Raw genomic sequence first — 13,133 nt, 5'->3', positions numbered from 1 at the left:
CAGAAAGTTTGACGCCGCCATGCCAAGGGCTGCAATAAAGCACGGCGTGGTGCTGCCGGCCGCGCCGCGACCTTCCCCTTGCCCGGCCGCCGCTCCATCCTGCCCGGCTAATCCGCTCCCCTCCGCGTGCTCCAGCCCCAGGCCTTTCAGGGGGCCCTGTTAATAATTAAATGTTAATCTAAAAAGCAATTTTAGCTGCAGTGCTGCAGATCTGGTTAGAGATTACATTAGCATGTAAGAGTCAAGGGTAATTTTCTCTAACCCCTCTTGTGATCTTTAAAACCCACAGATCTTAAAGCAACACCAGCTCCTCTGATTAAAATTGGAAGCTGGGGTTTGCAACGGATAATGATGCTGGAAGTGATTATTTTGCTGCTCGGGATCTCGCTGGGGTGGCGGGGGAGCGGGGGGCTGGGGGAGCGACCCGCACCGGCTGAGCGGCTTCTCCTGGCCGCTGGAGAGGTGGGGAAGGCGCCCGGGGTGAGCCCAGGTCCCGGCTGGCACCGAGCAGAGCTGCACCCTCAGCTTGTGGGTCCGGCCGCTCAGCTGCGCACCCGGGGGGGGGTCCCTCGTCTCCTAACTTCTCCGTCATCCCCCACCTGGGAGACGGAGCCTGCAGGGAGAAGCCTGCGGAGGAGAGGATGCGCACCCCACCAGGGATGCAGGTGCACAAGCCTAAACTGAGCGCACCCTGCGTGGGGACAGGACGGTCCCCTCCAGCGCTGGGGGGGGACACCAGGAGGCACACGGGGACAGGCAGGACCAGGCATCGCCTGCGCCCCATCCCAGCCCCAAGCTGGGGGGCAGCTGCCACTCCCAACACGGCGAGCATCCCCCTCACCGCTTCCCCAGAGCCTGCCTTCGTTTATGGAGGAAACGTGCCGGTGGGACGGTGTCTTTTCGGGGCTGCCACGACGGCGGGGTGGCACGGAGCTCACCGGCCGCGGCACACCACCAAGGACGGAGCAGCACTAGTGCGGGCGGTGAGGGGCTGCGAGCCCCCGCTGCCGGCATCGTAAGGCAGCAACGAGGAAAGGTCTCGCCCATCCCAGCCAGCACCGAGGTTTCTGCTCCCGGCGCGGCTCCAAGGAGAAACCCCTTTGACCATTCAGAAAATCAATATAAAAAAAAAAACAACCAAAATATCCTTTTTCTCACGAGTGGGGCCAAGGAGGCTGGGACGGGGGCACAGCTGCCACAGCCTGGAGCGGAGGACACGAGCAAATTACCGCCCGACCGGTACAAATGACCCGATGGAAGAAATAAGGTATCGGATGCGTCCGTAATACAGAATTAAAAAAACCCAATGCGAGTGCTGTTGAGCGTTTGCAGACATCCTCACACAGGGCTCGGGCAGCCTGGGTAAATTTATGTGTCAGCTTTAAGGAGGCCTCTCATCAAATGAGCTATTTTGGGCAGAGATTAAAGATCTATTTTAGCTGCGAGCGGGAACAGCTCTCGAACAGGTTAATAATGATTCTGGAAACCCAAGCGTCTCCAGCGCCCCGGGGCAGAGCAGCCAGAGCCCCGGGCAGCACCTGTGGGTCCCCAAGGCGGGAGGGTGGGGGACCCCGGTTCAACATCCCCCCGACCCGCTGCCATCCTGCCAGGGAGGAAGAAACCCCCGTGCCGCCGGGGGCGAGGAGGCTGCGGCGCTGAGCAGGCGTGGGTAATTGGAAGTGGCAGACGCTGGCACGCCGCTGCCGAGAAGGTCATTACGTGGGACTGGGAACGAAGTGCCAGGAGCAAGGAGGGGGGGAGCGACCCTGTTAGCAAAGGTCAGGGTCCCGCTCGGGTGCCTTCAGCGTTTTGGCAAAGCCCAGCCCTGGCTGCACGCACCGGGGTGCCGGCGGGGCCGGTGTGCAGCGTGCGGGCAGGGTCTGCCTGTATGTACGTACACCCCCTCTAACGGGGTACCCTGCGGGAGTGTGCCCGGCCGTGGGGAGCGGGAGCCACGCTGCCCCGGGGGGGTCTTTACCCTGCTCCCCAAAGCAAAACCTCACTCATCCAACACGGTCACGCCGTGCCCCCACCCTGCACAGGGATAGGGGGAGAGGGGCCGGGGGGATGACCCCGCCGAGCTCCCCACTGTCCCCCGCAGCGAGAGCCAGGTGCTCAGGATGCTCACGGCCTTTTGGTCCCAGCCCCAGCAGAAATACGGCATCAAACTGGCAAAACAGCCGAGCGGCTCCAGGGAGACCTCCAGAGCAGCAATTAAAAGCACCCTGGACCCCCACAAGCCGGGAGCCCAGCCCGGCGCGTGCGTCCACCCCCCTGGGTGCGTGCAGCACCCCCACCCCCAGCTGAGACCTGACAGACTCGACGCTGCAGAGACCAAACTTCCCCAGTGCCTGGCACGGCTCCTCCTGCCCCATCCCGGGGGCTCGCGTGCCCCCCGCGGTGACCTGGGGCTCCCGTGGCTATTGTGGCGGCACCGCGGTGCCCGGGCCGGCCAGCCACCCGGCCAGCTGCACCGTGCACGGTGGCCAGGCGTGCGCCGCTCCGTAATTACAGCCCCAAGCGCCTGAGCTGTGAAAGAATCTGACGAAGGAATCCAGGGTAGATCGCGCTGCTGAAATTACTATAATCAAAAGCTTTCACAAAGGCTTCAAATGCAACCAATTACCCTGAAAGGCGAGGCAAGAAAGAAAACAAATTAACATGTTTGCACAGAGCCTCCGCGGCAGCGCACACATCGCCCCGCGCCGCCCTCGACCCCAGCCGGCCGCTGGTCTCCATCCCTGGGTCCTGCTCCCCATCCCCACATCCCAACTCCCTGTCCCTGGGTACCAACTCCACATCCCCACTGCTGCTCCCCATCCCCACATCCTGCTCCCCATCCCCGGGTACCAACTCCCCATCCCTGCATCCTGCTCCCCATCCCTGCATCCCGCTCCCCATCCCCGGGTACCAACTCCCTGTCCCCACTGCTGCTCCCCATCCCTGCATCCTGCTCCCCATCCCCGGGTACCAACTCCCCAATCCCCACTGCTGCTCCCCATCCCTGCATCCTGCTCCCCATCCCCGGGTACCAACTCCACATCCCCATTGCTGCTCCCCATCCCCGCATCCCAACTCCCTGTCCCCACTGCTGCTCCCCATCCCCGCATCCCGCGCCCCATCCCCGCATCCTGCTCCGTCGCCGCTGCCCCCGCTCGCCTCGGGGAGCAGCTGCACACAAAGGGGCTCTGTGCCCGTCCCTCGCCCTGCGGCCGGCCGCTGCCCCGCCACCAGACAAAAGCCCTGCCTGTGCCGCAGCCGGGGCTGGCGCAGGCTCGGGGGCTTGCCAGGGCAGCCCGGGGAAACCTCTCTCCCTCCTCCCCGGCGCTGGCTGGGGTCCCCGGGCCAGGGGAGGTGCGGGGGTCCTCAAAGGCACCCATTGAGGGCAGCCCCGCATCGCCCCGCCGACAGATGGGGAAGCTATTCACGGCGGGGGCCTCCCAGCCCCCCCGGACCCCCCACCCTCGCCTCCTTACGTTACACTTTGTCTGCGCCACCAGTCTGGGGAAAAAGAGGGGGGGGAACAAAAAATCAACTTCTTCCTTTTAATATTTAACGAGAGTCCATCACCCTAAGTCTATTTTGTAATACAAAGCTCCGGAGATTTAAACCCTTCTCACCCGGAGAGATGGAAATGAATGGTGCTCTTTAATGAGCTGGTTCAGCAGAAAAGATAGATTTCTAAGATTACTGTAGGAATTCTTATAATTGATGTGTACTTTTGTAACGAGGATTATACCACCATCTGGTCAAGTAATTCCAGCTCTTCCCCTGCCTTCTCCTAAGCTGGCCCTGCTTTTGGGGTTCCCTGGGAGCAGACGGACCAGCCCGTGTCCCCGCGGGGAGAAAGCAACACAAAGAGGGGGGTGAAGAAGAAAAAGCCAAATAAAATTAAAGAGGCTTTTCTTACTTAGCCATAGATAACGTAACGCAGCCACCGAATGGGAAAATAAGGCATCTCTCAAGATTTATGTATTTGTTTTACAAAGCCCTACTTTCCCCCGCCGATCGCGCGAGGCCAGATGAGCTGCTGAATGCCGAGTAATTAAAAGGAACAGAGAACAATACCCGCGCCCGCCGAAGAACGCGGAGTTTCCCTCGGATGTTTATAGCAATTGTATGAAAATGTACAAGCCGGGATCGCGAGCGCTGACAGCCGCGCCGGAGCAGCCGTGATTGCGAGCTGGCTGCCTCCCCCGGCTGATTGGCATTAATTGTGTGCGTTTGCAAAGCAGAACGGAAAGTCTGACATTAGCTGCAAGCCAACATTTCTTTCTAATAGTCTTAATGATTACGACGAGAGCTGATGATCATTGTGGGGCGTTAATAGTCCGGAGAGCGGCTCCGCAGCTTCTCCCGGCGCTCGGTGGGGACGAGAGCCGCTTTGTCCCCATCAGCGCCGTGCAAGGGGAGATGCTCCCCGGGGTGGGCTGGGGGTGCCACGGGACGGACTCGAGGGGTCCCGCGTGGCCGGAGCCCCCCCGATCGGGGGACGCTGCCCATCAACTCTCTGCCAAGGGGAGGGGACAGCAGCCCCCTGCCCTCCCGGGGGTGCGAGCAGCTCCTGCCCCATCCCCTGGCTCTGCCCCATGGGAGAGGGGATGACAGCCGGAGAGAGAATGTCCCCCACCCTGAGACCCCCCCCCCCCGGGGCAGGGGTGTCCCCAGAGATGCCCCACGCTGGCCATGCCTAGAGGGAAGCGCCGGGCTGCCCTTCTCCCATGGGTGCCCCAAAGGCAGCCGGGTCCCCCCCCAGTTCCCCCAGCCACATCCTCACGGGGTGCTGCGGGGGGGCCGGGCTGGGGGTGCTGTGCAGGGAGAGGGGAGCAGCCTGGAACGTCTGACCTCAACAGCAGAGCCCGTCATTCAAAGCTGACTAACGAAACCCGAGTTTTCTAGACTTTTTACAAGGCTGGTTTTTTGGATGTCCTTGAGCTTTGCCGCTGCGCAGAGGCGTGCGGGAGCATGGGGGGGCTGGGGAGACCAGCACGGGATGCTCCGGCCGCGGCTGGAAAGCTGGAGCCAGACGTGCACGAAACCCCTCCGCAGCCCCAACCCGTCCAGGTTTACACGGGAGGAAAAATCAATGGCCATCGATCCGCAGCATGAAGCGGGAACACGGCGCTGGCAGACGGCAGGCAGCTGGCATCTGACCGGTGCTGAGCAGGGGACGTGGTTGGGGGTCACACTGCCGGGGGACCGGCGTGCGTGCCGGGGGACACGGCTCGGGACACAGCCGGGCTGCCAGCAGCGCCGACGGCCGTCCCGCATTCACCGGGCCCCTCCGGGCCAGTCCGCGTGCCATAAACCCTCGCAGCAGCAGACAGGACAGACGCATCCGCGGTGCGTGGGTGGCCCTTGCCCCTGTCCTTGCCAGGACACGGCCAGCAGCCGCCCAGCCTCCCCCCCCCGCCCCCGGCAGCCCTGGGGCCACCGCGCAGCCCAGCTCCAGGTTTTCAGCTTTTCAGTCTTTTTATCATCGTGTCGGCCAACATATCACTCTGCTTTGGGCTTTCTGAGCTCACTAATAATTGTTCTCAGATGAAAAGAAATAAAGACTCGATCCCTCTCCCCCTTCCCCCTCTCCCTCCCCCAAAAAAAAGTCCGTAAAGAAGAGCTATAAAAATGGCTTGTTATCTCACCTAGCGAGGCTCAGACTGTATGTTATTGCTAATTGGGTATAACATCCTTGTCTTGTTCTGCTCTCTGAAGCTAAATCAAGAAAGCACCACTGCTGCGAACTAATTATATCTCCGGACTGCAGACTCCAGCTTGTCTTCCCCTTTATTGAGTTAAAAAATGGTCACTAACCTTAATCTCTCATATCCTCGAGCATTAGGGCTGCTGAAAAACCACCACTTCCACCCACATCCCGGTCTGTGCTCAGAAAGATGGAGCACGTGGCCCGGCGAAGGCTTTGTGCTGCTCTGGGACATGACCCGGCGTGAGAGCCCGGAGGTGCCCCCCCCCACCCATGGCACCGGTGCACCCAGACCACCGCAGATGCTGCTCGGGTCCCCGTGCTATCGAGTCTTTATCATACGCAGCTCAGAGGCTTTCTGTGCTGCACACACCCAGAGACCAGTCACTGCTGCTTTTCTACCTTTCCTTCTCACAGGGCAGTTTAAGCTTCTTTCATTAGGATTTTTTTAAAATCTGCACCCCGGACGGCATTCCCACGGCCCGAGCAGATGTGAGCAGATGTGAGCATCTGGGTCACATGCACTGAGGGAACTGGATGCTGTTCCAGCTCACCCACGCCAGCTTCCAGTCCCCGGCCGGAGCCTGATGGTCCCACTAATGCCGGTGCTCACCCGCGGGTTCCCCATGGGCGCGGGGACCACTGCAAGCGGCTACGGCCAAAGCGCTCCGGTTACCGGCGCGGCTGTACGCTGCAGCCCTGCTGCCACGGCACGGACCCCAGCAGCGGCAGGTCATCGCGAAAAGGGACAGATAACCGGATCCCCAAAGGGCACCAAGAGGAGCGGTGGGGCTTTGGCACGGCAGCGGGTCAGGCAGGATGGCCCCATCCCAGCACCTCCCTCAGCACCAGTCACGTGGGGTGAGAAATTCAAGCAGAAACACAAGGCTGCGGGTCAGAAAGCAAAGAGCAACGCCACCGAGCCCAGCTCCGCACCCCCGCCTGGGGGACCCACACAGATGGCGTTACGTTCCAAAGGGAAAGCCAAGCTTTGGTTCTCCCCATGAGCCAAGAACATCCCTTAAAAAATTGATACTTCCCCGATTATTAATTAACCTGAACCACTTAAAACCGCCTTCAATTTGTCAGGTTTAACTGCCAGCTCTTGGTAAATCAAGCGTCGCACGCAGACGGAGGCTGCGCGTGCAAGGTGGCAGCAAAGGGAGCAGGCGGCGAGCGGAGCACCCTGCGCTGTGCTCGCCATCCTGCCCCCCCCAACCCGGAGCACCGACGGCGATATTCATACCCTGCAATTAGCCAGGATGCAATAGGGAACAGGACGGCCGGGCAGGAGCGGGCAGGGCAGCAGGCCAGCGGGGCTGCGGAGCACCCCGCACCGCGGCGTTCCCGTCTCCCCCACGTCGCCCTTGTTGTGCAACCAAGGCTGAATCCGAAAGCAATATGAATATTTATCTCTGACAGCGAAATCTCCCCGCTGCAGGGCATTAAGGCTTTATTAGCATGTGGTTACCAGCGATGCTAAGCCAGCCCTCGCTCCAGCCCGGAGCACGGCAGAGATGACCTACAACAAGCAGATGGCGAAAGCCTTGGCGAGCCCCAGACCCCAGGACTTGGCTGCCCTTGCCGGGGCGAGGAGGGGGCTGAGCTGGGTCCCCCCCCCCAAAACCCCCTCCTCACCCAGGACCAACCCCTCCAAAACGCCTCCCCACATTGGGGCTGTCCCCTGGCCCCCCCGCCGCACGCCTCGCCGTTTTGGGTTAAAATGCTGATGTATTCTCTCTTTAGCGAAAGGAGTCCCAGGGGCTATAAAAATTCCCAGCAGGCTCCCGTCAGTCTCAGGTCATTAACTTTCTTTCATTGGGAGTTTGTTTACAGTCAGCCATAAATAGCGGCGCCCGCCGCTCGCCAGCGGGACGGGGTGGGACGGGACGGGGCTGCCCACGCAGGAGGGCGCAGCACCCCGGGGTGAGGGGTCCGGCGCTTGCCCCCACCGTACCGACTTTTCCCAGGTCCTGCATTGCCCACCGGCCCGGCAGCCCTGCTGGCACGGCACGGCGCTGCGTACGGTGCCATTTGCCACGAAACCACCTCAGCCCTGCAAATCGATGGGGCCAGCCTGTGCGTGGCCGGAGGGAGCCAGGGCACACGCTTGGGCACGCGTGCAGTGCACGTGTGGTCTTTCCCAGAGGAAGAGGAGGACGGCAGCTGGCCTGAGCTGCCCGCACGGGTAACCTGCCCCCGGGACCTGCCCTGCACCCTCACCCAGCCCAGCACCCGCTGCAGAGGGAGCCCGGTCCCTGCGCCCATCGCGACCACCGACCTCATGTCGGGACCTCTGTGTGTTTGAGGTGTCCCAGTCCTGGCGCACGAAGCCGTGGGAGGGACCCCAACACCCTCATCTCACCGCGACCTCCAGCTCAGACCTCCACCCTTCCCCAGCAGCCTCTAAGGCACCGCGACGATTTACCAGTGCAGAGGCAGAAGGCAGGAAAGCCGAGCACACCGCCGGCACGGCACCGCGCCACGCTCCTCCCGGGCTGCTTTGCACACCAGGGCTCCTCCACACCTGACCACACCTGGGATGGTCTTGGAGCACCCACGTCCCACCACCCACGGCACTGCCGATGCCCCCAGCACCAGGAGCTCACCCCAAACCCCATTAACGCCTCAGCAGACTCCGGTGTGGCTCCCAGTTCGGAGCCGGCCGGGTGCAAGGTGCCCAGGGCTGGCAGCGGGACCGCAGGTGATCCGGAGCTTTATTTGCCGTAAGCCAACACGGCGACTCTGCCGCGGCCGTGCGAACCCACCGGCTGCAGCTCTAATAAAGACTCAGGGTCACACAGCTCCTGGGAACCGCGACTTGGCGGGGCTCAGCCAAAACACCGGGCACCGGTTAAATATTTACCCCCCGGCCCAGCAAAGCACCCGACACTCCCTGCATGGGGTGGGGGGTGTCAAGCAGGGAACCCCAGAGCCCGGGCTCCCCCCCCACCAACACAGCCAGCTCCCCACACCACCCTGCACGGCCGCAGCACGGCAGGGATGCTCAGCACCATCAGCCCCCCGCTGCCACGGATGCCTGGAGCGGGGGTTCGGTGGCATGGCCCCCCATGCCTCGTCCCAGGGCTGCGGAGGGGAGCTCCTGGGGGTAAATGGCCACGAGCAGCACAGCCGGGTCCGGCTTGGAGCAGCCAGGAGCCCACCTCTTGTTCTGTTCCGCAGGACGGCTACAGGAACGGCTGATGCACGGGCCGAGCACGCGGTCCAGCAGCACCCCGAGGTGGGCTAAGAGGTTAAACCCCAAACTCAGGCACGGTGACTTCTGCTCTGCCACCCGTCCCCGGGGGAGCAGGGACTCACCAAAAATCACAGCCTCCTCACTCACGGTCCCCCACATCTATGGAAATGTCTATATTTTAAACCATATACTCGCACAACCTGTAATCAGAGCAACACAAATAGCCCCTGCTTCCCATGTAAATTAAAAACACCCATTAGGCAGATTTCAAAAGATGTCAGTAGGCTTATAATTATACACGACATCCTTCCAAGATAAAAGCGATTACCGGGGATGCAAATCACTTAGCAACCAATCAGTGCCCCCAGAGTGCAAAGCACTGACCAGCCATCCATTTTCGCCTCGTCCTTTTATTCCCTGCATCGAGCAAATACAAACACAGATAAAGAGAGGCACAATAGCTCTTGACACGCAAATAGGTTAACATAATAAAGCCAGCTTTAGCCGGCTCACTCGAGGGAGAAAAGCAATTCTCAGGCAAGCAGGAGGTAATAAAACAGGGCTTTTGTGTTCCTGGCTCCCATTCTCACCCCTGCGCCAGCTTTGCTGCATTAGCTGATAGGCATCGTGGTTTGATTGAATTACCTTTCATGAATATTAGCTTTTTGAGGAATGCGCAGGCAGAGGAGAAAGAAGAAATGTCTTATTTTTGCATGCATGCGCCCGCTGCAGACGGACATGCGGCGGCACAGATGCCGGCGGGTCTGGGAGCGGGGTCCCGGCAGGTGCAGCCCCCGGTGCAGCCCCCGGCCCACCCCGCCAGCTGCAGCATCCCTGTGGGTGGCACCAGCCAGCCTTGGGGGGGGGTCACCGCGCACGGACGTCCCCCATCCGAGGAGCACAAACCACCAGCAAAAGGACCTTCCCCTGCCGGGAAAGGCTATCCCGCTCTGTCCCCAAAAGGAGCCGCGGGGCCACGAGGGTCCCACCACCAACCCCACGGCCCCGGCACCCACCGTACTCACGGGTGGGACCCGCATCCCTGCCCTCGGTACCCCGACAGGACGGATCCCACCAAATATTTACGGCTCCCCGTGCCGCAGGGGCACCGGGGGCAGGCCGGGGAGGGGAGCGGGGCCGCCCGGCTTCACCGCACATTTTCCCGCACAAGTTCCGGCCGTGCCAGAAACCCGCTTCAAGCAAAAAAAACCCAAAAAAACCCCCAAAACCCAACAACAAAAAACCCACCCCAGCACTGCCGGCTGGCAGGGATGCAAACGCCCGGCACTAATCCTGCATGCACGGCGGGGAGCGCGGGGGCAGCTCGGGGACGGCAGCGGGCACGGAGCACCGTGCTCGGCACGGACCACCGCCATGGGGTCGTGGGACCCGGGAGACCCTCGCCCCTGGGAGCTGGAGCCCTTCCCCAGCCTCCGCAGCCTGTTCGGGGTGGACAAGGCTCAAATAAACCAGATAACCAGAGGGGCTTAAAAAATGAGGTGACGTGGCTGCCCTGGAGGGGTTCTGTGCCCCGGGGCACGGCCCGGCAGCAGCCACCCCATCTCCTCGTGGGAGGTGGGCTTCTCTGCTCCAACCTGGGGACAGATATTCACCCCGAGATGTTTCTGGGTTTAATGATACGGTCAGCTGAAACGGGGCCCATCTCACAGCCAGCGCTGCTCCGGCACAGACACCGTGCCCCACCGGCACCGGCCCACTCAGCCGGCAGGAAAACCATTCCCAAAGCCAGGAAAACAAGCCAGGCTCCCAGAGCCAGGGAACGGCTTTCTCTTCCCCTGCTCTACAGACAAGGTCAGAGGAAGGCACGGCGCCGAGAGCTTCCTCTCCTTCCGCTACGGCTTCGATGCAGCCTGACCCGACGGCACCCGGCTCACACCGTGGCTCCTGAAAATCCACTCTTAAAAGTTTTAAGGATCCTTAATGAGAAAAGTCTCCCCCGAGGGGGCCGGGTGCCCTCTGCCAGGGATGTTTGGCACCTCATGCCCCCGGTACCGGTGCCCACACGCAAAGGCTGTGCCAGCCGGGGTCCCGCCGGAGCGGTGCAGGGGTGCGCGGACCAGCGAGCAGTGGCAGGTGCCCATCACGCCGGACGGGAAAACCCCCAGCAGGGGCACGGGAAGGTATCAAACTGCCAAATTCCACAAAAATCAGCTTGAGCAAGACTCGGGACACGCCTGACCCAGAGAGGGGCCACGTGGCTCTGCCCCACGCCTGCAGAGCCCCACGGCCACGCGTCCTTAGCGCTCTGCCCTCCACGAAAGCACGTCACCCACCCAGGCGAGCTGCCTGCAGCCTCTGAACGACAGCATCCCTTGCAGGAGAATGCACATATACACGCACACACACGTATATATGTACATATATGAAAAAACTCCCTACAGAGACACCTGCGCCCCAACAACCGGAACCAGGCAAGCCACCGCTGCCCGATGCCAAGCAACTTCATCCCTCGGCAAGCACCAAGCATGGCTTTAAAACTTTACCGCTGCCTCTCCTCCAAAATAAACCTGCAGGGCCGGAGCTGTGGCACGGTTTTTCAGCCGGTGCAGCGGTTTAACCCGGCGTGGCGGTACCCTGCAGCGAGCCGTGCCGTGCCGAGCCGCCACCGGCTCTCTGCGCCGACTCTGCATCCAGGCCCTGCCTCTCCAGCCATTAAATTCCCACGATCTGACGCCTCTCCCCAGAGCCGGGTTTGGATGCTGGGGCTGAGCCACCTCCACTGGCACCGGGAAAATCTCATTTTCTGGTGGGGGGCCGAGCCGGATAGGCGACACAGCCCGCTCGTCCCTGGCCGGAGCCGGTCGCAGCCTCGGCGGATGCCCAGCCGGTGCTGCCCATGAGCTCTCGGGAACCACGATGCCTCGTCCCCGCTGAATCGTTATTCCCAGCGCCGATGGTCCAGAAGATGCCACAGGGATGCTCCCTCCGCAGCGGAGCTTGTTTCGGGAGATGCATTTCGCTCGCAGACAGCTCTCTCCTCCGGCAAAGCTACCTGACACCGCGGGAGGCAGCCGGGGAGACGGGCTTTTAAATAAAACATCGCAGGGTGGTTCCTTTTCCTTCGCCTCTCCTTTGTGACCGGCGGTATCCACACCAGCGTGGGGTCGATCGCGGGTGTCCTGGCTCTGCCACCACCCGCTCCGGCGTCCCTGCGGGGTCGGGCGCTTCCCCGCCGCCTCCCGTGCCCGGCCGGAGCAGAAAAACCCTTTTTTTCCAGGCGAAAAGGGGCAGCCGGGGTCGGCAAGAAAAGGCAGCAGCTCACGGACGGCTCACGCTGGAAGTGTCTCAGCATTCCTCGTGGAGGCACCCGTGGATATTTTATTTCCACTTACGAGTCAGGCGACCCAAAAAGCCATAAAAAAAAAATCAAAAAATAAGAAGGCCAAAAAAAAAAAAAAAAAAAAAAAAGTTGTTCCCGTTCCTCTCCGGTAACGACGGGCGAGCCGGTCCCCAGCCGGCGGCGGCAGCTCCGCGCCCGCCGTGCCTTCCCCGCGGCTGCGCGGCCGGGGCGAGCCGGGCACCGCCGGGTACCGCGCTGCGGCGGCGCCGCCTCCTGATGCGCCCCGGGAGCCCGGAGCCCCCCGGTCCCCCACGGCCCCCCCCCCTCCCCCCTAACCCTCCCTCCCCGGTGCCCGCCGCCCCCCCCCCTCCCCCATTACCGTCAGAGCTGGATCCGGGCCGGCTCCGGCCGCTGCGGTGCGGGGTGCGCCGGGCCGCCCCCCCCGGGCCGCGCAGCAGCAGCGGCGGCGCCCGCCCGGCCCCGCGCCCCGCCGGCGGCCCGCCCCGCCCCGTGCGCGGCCAGCGTGCGGCGGCTCCCGGTGCTCTGCCCCCGGGGCGGCGGCGGGGGAGGGCGGGGGGGGGGGGAAAGGAGGGGGGGGCGAGAAGAAAAATATCCGAAAAAAATAAATTAAAATAAAATAACCCCCGCGCAGATGGGTTCAGGCGGCGCGGGGACTCCCGGGGGCATCACACCGCGGGTCCTCCGGTTCCTTTGTGCGGCGGCGATCGGTGCCCGCCGGCCGTGGCGCAGCGGCGGCCGGGCGGTGGAGGAGGAGGAGGAGGAGAGAGGAGGGAGAGGGGGGTTGGGGGGGGGGGGAAAGCAGCGGCGGCCGCGGCTCAGCGCTCGGTGGCGGCGGGGCTCGGCGGGGCGCGGCCCCTCGGTGCTGCCTCCCGCCCGGTGCGCGGCTGCGGCGACACTGAGCGCCCCGCGCG

The 13,133-nt window shown here is 62.6% G+C and overlaps 1 protein-coding gene across 4 annotated transcripts in view; it reads right to left on the bottom strand.

Moving 5' to 3' along the window:
• The window catches only part of FAM222A (family with sequence similarity 222 member A), a 30,613-nt gene extending 17,721 nt beyond the window's left edge, over positions 1-12,892 (bottom strand). The window contains exon 1 of one of the 4 annotated variants that reach the window (XM_054844433.1): positions 12,581-12,892. The gene's annotated coding sequence lies outside the window, so the exon portion shown is untranslated. Of the gene's footprint in view, positions 1-6,947; positions 7,045-8,129; positions 8,211-8,310; positions 8,363-12,580 lie in introns of those variants that run through there. The other 3 variants (XM_054844434.1, XM_054844435.1, XM_054844436.1) reach the window with 3 other exon arrangements.
• Positions 12,893-13,133: the final 241 nt, after the last annotated feature.

Source organism: Grus americana, chromosome 16, assembly GCF_028858705.1.
Source record: "Grus americana isolate bGruAme1 chromosome 16, bGruAme1.mat, whole genome shotgun sequence".
In the NCBI taxonomy this organism is placed as follows: domain Eukaryota; kingdom Metazoa; phylum Chordata; class Aves; order Gruiformes; family Gruidae; genus Grus; species Grus americana.
Note: the sequence above shows the minus strand (reverse complement) of the source record. Positions and strands in the feature narration are given on the sequence as shown.